The sequence below is a fragment of the Mixophyes fleayi genome, chromosome 4 (assembly GCF_038048845.1).
Source record: "Mixophyes fleayi isolate aMixFle1 chromosome 4, aMixFle1.hap1, whole genome shotgun sequence".
In the NCBI taxonomy this organism is placed as follows: domain Eukaryota; kingdom Metazoa; phylum Chordata; class Amphibia; order Anura; family Limnodynastidae; genus Mixophyes; species Mixophyes fleayi.
In genome coordinates this window covers 341,997,152-342,004,452 of record NC_134405.1, presented here as the reverse complement: position 1 = coordinate 342,004,452, position 7,301 = coordinate 341,997,152, and the positions used below count along the sequence as shown (strand labels likewise).

The 7,301-nt window shown below is 41.0% G+C and overlaps 1 protein-coding gene across 1 annotated transcript in view; it reads left to right on the top strand.

The window, feature by feature from the left end:
• Window positions 1–7,301, top strand: part of LRTM2 (leucine rich repeat transmembrane protein 2) — a 733,960-nt gene that overhangs the window by 83,486 nt on the left and 643,173 nt on the right. The window lies entirely within an intron of this gene.

The following is a 7,301-nucleotide window of genomic DNA, read 5'->3' as shown; positions in this document are numbered from 1 at the left end:
GCGTCAGATCTCTCCTGCAATGGAGAGAGCCAAGCAGAGCAGAAAGAGATCAGCAGGATCTCAACTGTAAGCAAGTGATGGGACCCTGCTACCCAGAGCAAAATACTATTATTGATAAGGGTTTGGATTTAGTACAGAGGTTATATCATGTAGAAAGCCCCTTAAAGCAGAAAAAAATCTATTTCCTCCAAAGTGAACGTCACAAAACTGAGTTGAAGTTTGGATGTTTACCTTGTGTTCCCCTGTATGCAGGGCCTCTAGGGCTTATCCACACTGTCTGTGATACTGGTGCGGTAACTGTTCCCTTTCCCCAATAATGTTGTATGGATAAGAATCTCCTGCTCAACAGATACCGTATCCTTGAAATCAACTATACATTTTATTTAGCTTTCCACGAAAAATTAACAATACCTATCACTTTCAATAATAATATAAACGACACATGAAACATTTAATAATGCAATTTGGTATATACAAGTATTTAAAGTTTTCTGAATGTACCTTGTAGCTGCCTCTCTCCGCAGCTTCCATCAGTCTGGAACTCAGAAGGTGGCTGCAGGAGCCGAGGGCAGATCATGTTTATCTGTTGGACTTTTTAGGGAATAAAGGAAATAAATTCAGCCCTCCCTGCAGGAAATGTTTTCTGTTGTGAAGCTAGTTTGGTCCCCTCCCCAGAGAAATCAATTGGGATAATGAGAAATACATATTCAACAGGGCTTCACTGCTCATGAAAACGTTCTAATTCTTCAAAACAGACTGTTTCTTATCTTAAAATTGAATTTTAACAAATAGGACACCCCCTCCATAATATTTTAATATATGCAGAAAACCCCCTAGTAGTGTTCAGTAAATAGCAATAACATTTCTATGTTCATTGGAATATCAGACCTGCCAAGTCTCACAAATACCCATCATATGGGGAATTCCACGGAACATCATTTTGGGTACCAGTCATCCTATTGCCTTTGATGGTGTCTACGATACACAAAATTGAAATTATTTCTTCCTCCCAATTAGCGATTTTGGATAACGGTTCCTTTCCACCTGGGGTGATCAATGGCCGGTTTGGATTGGTTGTTCAGCCAAGGATTTACAACAATATCAAAAATCCATGATTCCCAGGCGTCGCTGTTTTGTACCCAGAGATCTCTTATTACTCAATGTTTTTTTCATTTGGTGACACCTTTGCAGAACACAAATTGTTAAAGTTATTTAACTTTACGGGTATTATTAGTGATCTTGCAAATAGCTGTGACTAGATTGTTTGATGCACAATATAAAATAGCTTCCTTCTTCTTCCTTCTTCTCTGGTGATACCCCCAGAGTGTTTCCCAATTAATATTATAACCTGCAAGATAAAGATGAACTAAATATACAAAACCATTCTGTGAAATATTCATCTTGTGCCGCATTTAGCCGTGAAAATATGGCAAATTTCTCAAGCAGAATTTGTCCTTACGTGTCCCCAGCGGCACCACACAGCAGAATGAATTAACCATCATTGTCCCAGCTCTACTCACAGACAATAAATATTATAATATAGTAAGAGTGACACGCGGACTGCAGGTGGAGGGAGCTGTACACTGACTCAGTTCTTTGTCCAAGCTCCCACTTTTCCTTATTCTCACAAATATAAAACTTTGGATATTTTCGAATGCAGTTGCCAAACGTCACAGCAGCGCTGAGGATCGGCTTCGTACCGAAAAACAGGCTGTTTTAGGATCTACAGAACGACCATCTCTGTCCAGCTGTGGGACCCACAGAGCTCAACTGTCATTGCTGCTTCATCATCTGTTCAGCTACTCACTGAGCTCAGTTGTGATGGCTGTTACCTTCTCTGTTTGGCTGCTGGATCCTCTGTACCCAACTGTTAGAATCCTCCTGAACCTCGTCTTGTCAGAGCGGCAGAAACTGTCTACTCCCTTAACCCCAGCCAGGGGGCGGTAAAGTATCCTTCACCTCGTCCATTGTCCTGCAAAATTTTGATCAATTGTTTGTTTCCACTTTCACTTTACCTACCCCAGCTAATACACATTCATCCACATATCTCACATCTTTCCATTGTGCACCTACTCAAATTACACTCTCCCCTATTTAATGTCACCACACTTCGCTCCAAACTCCTCTTCTTTCTCCATCATCCTATTTCTCCCTCCCCGATTATGATTTCTCCATCACTACTTTCCTCCTCGCTAGTCTGTACACATGTTTGTCTCCTGCACACACCAGACTCACCAGCCTACATAACAGAAATAATCCTCACACCCACAAACCCTCCTCTCATGTCCTCTTCCTCACCCTGCTCCTTCTCATGGCTGCTGGTGATATCTCACCTAACCCTGGGCCCCGTACAATCCCCATTATCTGCTCACGCTCCTCGCTCCACCCCTAAACCTTTCCATCCATCCCGTACTTCCAATCCCACCTACCTTATCCACATATCTCCACTACCCTCTCTTCCCTTCTCCTGTGCACTATGGAACACCAGATCTGTTTGCAACAAACTTACATCCATTCATGATCATTCTACTTTCTCCAAGCTGCATCTTCTGAGTCATACCATTTTAACCCTCCCTCTTTTTCTCTTACACACTATCCATCTATTTTCTCCTTTCTAACTTCATGTTGTTGTCATTTATCGCCCCCCATGTCCAGTTTCCCAATTCCTTGTCAACTTTTCGGCCTGGCTCCCTTATTTCCTATCCTTTGACCTGCCAACACTCATACTAGGAGATTTCAGCATTCCTATTGATAATCCCACTGTCTCTTGTGCCACTAAATTTCTTTCACTTACTTCCTCCTTTGGACTCTCCCAATGGACCTCATCTCCCACCCACTGTGATGGGCACTCACTTGACCTTGTCTTCTCCCGCTACTGCTACATGCTAAGAGCCATTTGTGGAGGAAGGCCTTAGGAGTTGGTTGTGCAGTGCAAATGAGAGTTTTTATTTTGGCAAGCCAAGGATTCCTGGATTTATTATAACTTGTGTGTGTGCATTATTTACATTTTGTCTTGGTGCACTACAGTTCCTAGTGGGCGCTGGGTGCCAGGGCACCCTGGCACTTGTGGCTCTCCAATTTCTGGTGCAAGTAGTACTACAAGCACCAGCCTGCCCAGACACTTAATGGCAGCCTAGGCATGCTGGCACCTGTAGTGCACCAGGGACAAATGTTTTTTAATCATTTTATTATTACACCACACCCTCCGCTCCAGGGGTGTGGGAAGGCACCCTAGTGATTTTCAGAATGGCCTCCATTTGTCAAGCGACTTATGCCCAATCCGATATTAGTGGGGCGCCACAGTAATACCAGATTGGGCATACACCGCTTGACAAATGTTTATTTTAATATATCTACTCTGTATTTTCAAAAATCAAAAAAGAACACATACTCATAATGACTAACATGTCCTCTCTCCCCCTCCTCAAAATGGCAAATGCCCCCCCCCCCAATGTTTCACCTCTGAAGGTTCCGCACCTCCTCTTCACCCCCTGTTAGGTATTATTATTATTATCAGTTATTTATATAGCTCCACTAATTCCACAACGCTGTATAGAGAACTCATTCACATAATCCCAATAATTAATGAGATTGGTTATTAATAAGACCAAAAGCATTGTTTCATTATTATGGCGGATCCCAGGATCCTATTATTATTATTATTATTATTATTATCCTTTATTTGTTAAGCGCCACAAGATTTCCGCAGCGCCGTACACCATACAAACAGTAGACTATACAGGGTGAAACGGTACAAAACAATAAACAAAAAATACCAATGCTTCAGAAACTCCAGGCTGCTTGATGCAATAAACACGGAGCAGAAGAACAGGTAGGGAGACAGGAGGGAAGAGGGCCCTGCTCAAGTGAGCTTACATCCTAAGGGAGGGAAAACAGAATAGGCACATGGTGAGCCAGATGTGGCAAGGGGAGAGAGTGAGTGGAGGAGGTGAAGGGGTTATGTGGATGGTTGGTAGGCTTTGAGGAAGAGGTGGGTCTTCAGTGCACGTTTGAAGGAGCACAGAGTAGGAGAGATGCGGATGGAACGAGGGAGGTCGTTCCAGTGAAGGGGGGCAGCACGGGAAAAGTCTTGGATTCTATAACAAGGATGCTGCCTCAAACCCTATGGGGTTGTCTCAGTTCCTCAGAGAAAGGATAAATAAAATATATTTGGTTGTTGGGAAAGGGCACAGAAGGGGATGGGAACAGATGGGTTTGGGAGTCATATATATATAAATCAATACTGAGAGAGTGGAAACCTCTCCTAGGTTTTACTCCTTTGTAATTAAAGGCAGAAAATGTACTAATTGGAATTCAAAGAAATTCCATATAAACTACCATTTAAGATGATGATTGTGCTGTTTCCACCCACTCATTAGTATTGATTTACATATATCACTCCCATCCCCTTCTGCACCGTTTCCAAGGAACCGAATATTTTACTTACCTACTTGTTGTCTTCTTCCTCTCCGGCTCTTCGCTGCAGGCTCCAGCGGTACCTCTGTCTTCTTGCACTGTCAGGCGCACCCTGGATTTGCTTATACCCTTACATCAAAAACTGCATAACGTTCAGCAGTAATACATGGCCAACTGCTACGAAATGTCATCGTCTCAAAACCCCCTCGTTATCAAATTGATATCCAGATGCATAAAATAGAGGAAGAAAACAGAGATCTGGGGGTAAATGTATTAAGCTCCGGGTTCTTCAACACCCGCAAGTTTGGCGTCTTCAGCGCTTAAATTTAAAGCGGCGCTGCCTTGTAAAGGGAAGTTTCCCTTTACAAGGCAGCGCCGCTTTAAATTTAAGCGCTGAAGACGCCGAACTCGCGGGTGTTGAAGAACCCGGAGCTTAATGCATTTACCCCCTGGTATAATAACTTCTTAAAATACTTAAATATTTATTAAAAAACACATTTACAAACAATTGTAATAAAACAGCAACTTAACACACTTGATGAACAGCAGACAAAGTATGTGATCATTCCTACCAGAGAATGCAGGTAAGATAGCATAACAACCAGGGCTGCCATCAGGGGGGTACAGGGGGTACCCGTGTACCAGGCTCACCAGGGGGCCCGGCGGCACACTCTAACCAGGGGGCCCACTATCTTCAGCATGGCTGTCACTGTGACAGCCAGACTGAAGACGGCAGCGAAGACGCTTCAGCAGTGGAACGCATCCACCAACAGGAAGTTCCAAATGCCGAACTTCCGGTTGGCGGAACGCATATGCGTTCCACTGCGGGAGTTAAGGTCTGAAGTATCTCTCTCCCTCCCTCTCCCCTAATACTCATATATATATATATACACACAAATGCATATAATCACTTAATTTTTTTACATAAAATATATATTATATATATTATGTATATATATATATATATATATATATATATATATATATTATATACAATATATATTTTATGTAAAAAAAAGTGATTATGTGTGTGTGTATATATATATATATATATATATTAGGGGCCCCCCTTAACTTACCTTTCAACCGCCTAAGTCTGACCCCCTCATTGGAAGAGAGGACCAGGGAGGGAGCTGGATCGTGACCACAAAAGGTAATTTATTTATTTTTAAAAAAAATTCTACAGGATTTTTTTTTTCATTGCCTTGGGCCCCCTTTCCCCCTGGGCCACCAGGCACCTGCTCATCGTGCCCAGTCGGAAAGATGGCCCTGGTTCATGGGGAAGGGGGTCATCGGGCGGGGTCATGGGGGGTGTGGGTCATCGGGCAGGGGGGGGCCCTGCCTGCTTCATTGTACTGGGCCCCATGATTTCTGATGGTGGCCCTGATAACAACATAAATTAAAGGGATTCTGGGTAATCCTTTACAGCCTCCTCTTCTCTCCAGAGGAATCCTCCAATGTGGTTTTAATTGTTTTGTCTTTGTCAAAGCAATGATTTGGGGCAATTATGCCCACGGGGTGAACATTTTTATTAATGATATTTTATTAATGATATTGCAAAGACAATGAAGCTAGTCTCAATGAATTGTGTTCTTTTTTAAACAAGAATGATTATTATTAACTTTACATTTGCTAAGAGAAGTTACACGGTGATTTTTTGGGAATAAAACACATACATAAAAAAAAACAGAAATATCCATACTAAATGTTATAGGAAGCCCACAGATTCCAATAGTTATATACAAGCTTCCAGTGAACACCATAGGAACTGTCTCAGTGGTGTGCCATTGTGGCAATTTAAAAGGCGCAAATGAAGAGGAAAGTGTTTTTGCCGAACAGACACAGGAAATGGAATTACCGTTCATGGACAAGGGATATAAATGGGAAACCATAAGTAAAGCAAATCAACTCAAGGAGGAAATGGATATAAGCAATTTATGAAATAAAAATATGGACATCGTTAGGAAGAACAAGAGAGATAATAACTATAGGTGGACTTACCTTGTTGCAATACTTTTTCAATAAAAACATAACTATAAGTGGGATTTTATAACTTAATATGGGAGTAATCTTAAGAAAATAGAAAATATTGTTCGTAAACATTGGAATCTTTTGTTGAAGGATCCCATTTTGGGGACATCTTTTCCTCAAAAAAAAAACTATTTACCTGCCAACCTAAAAAAATAATTGGTGAGAAGCGTTTTACCCGATAAAGAAAATAAATATATCAAAACCGCCTTTATATAGCATGTAGGACAGTCAATAATAAAAATAGCAAGCTGCAGACTTTGTGGTTAAAGGGAAATATTATAATATTGAACAATTTATAACATGTTATATGATAAATGTACATAGATGTAGATAGAATTCAGTTGTGACAGCTTTTATGTAGGACGGACCTCTAGACCTTTACAGGTCCTCCTCGCTGATCACATCCGAAACATACGTAGAGGAGTTGACAATCACTACATTCCAGTACATGTTAAAAATGAATTTTTGGGATATACAACACTTGGAAAAACATTGGAGATGCAGGGATGTGTAATTTCAATGCGCTCAAGGTGAGATGTGGTAGGGTATTTAGTCTGTGGATCTTTCTTCACATGAGATAGACTTAGAAGATAATATTAAGCTTCCCATTATCACAATTTCACCCTGTAATTTTGCCCTTAAAACAACATTTTAGTTATGCCAAATATGTATTTATTTATGCATTAATTTTTCTTCTGTAAATTGGGGACTTCCCTTTTGTAAGGCAAACTTAAGAGTGATTAACAGGATATTATCAGTATAGTTCAAAGAAAAATGTGTGCAGGTGAATCTACATGCTTACAACATGACATTATAACACTGCACCTATTTGGTATTGGAAATAGAATATTGAC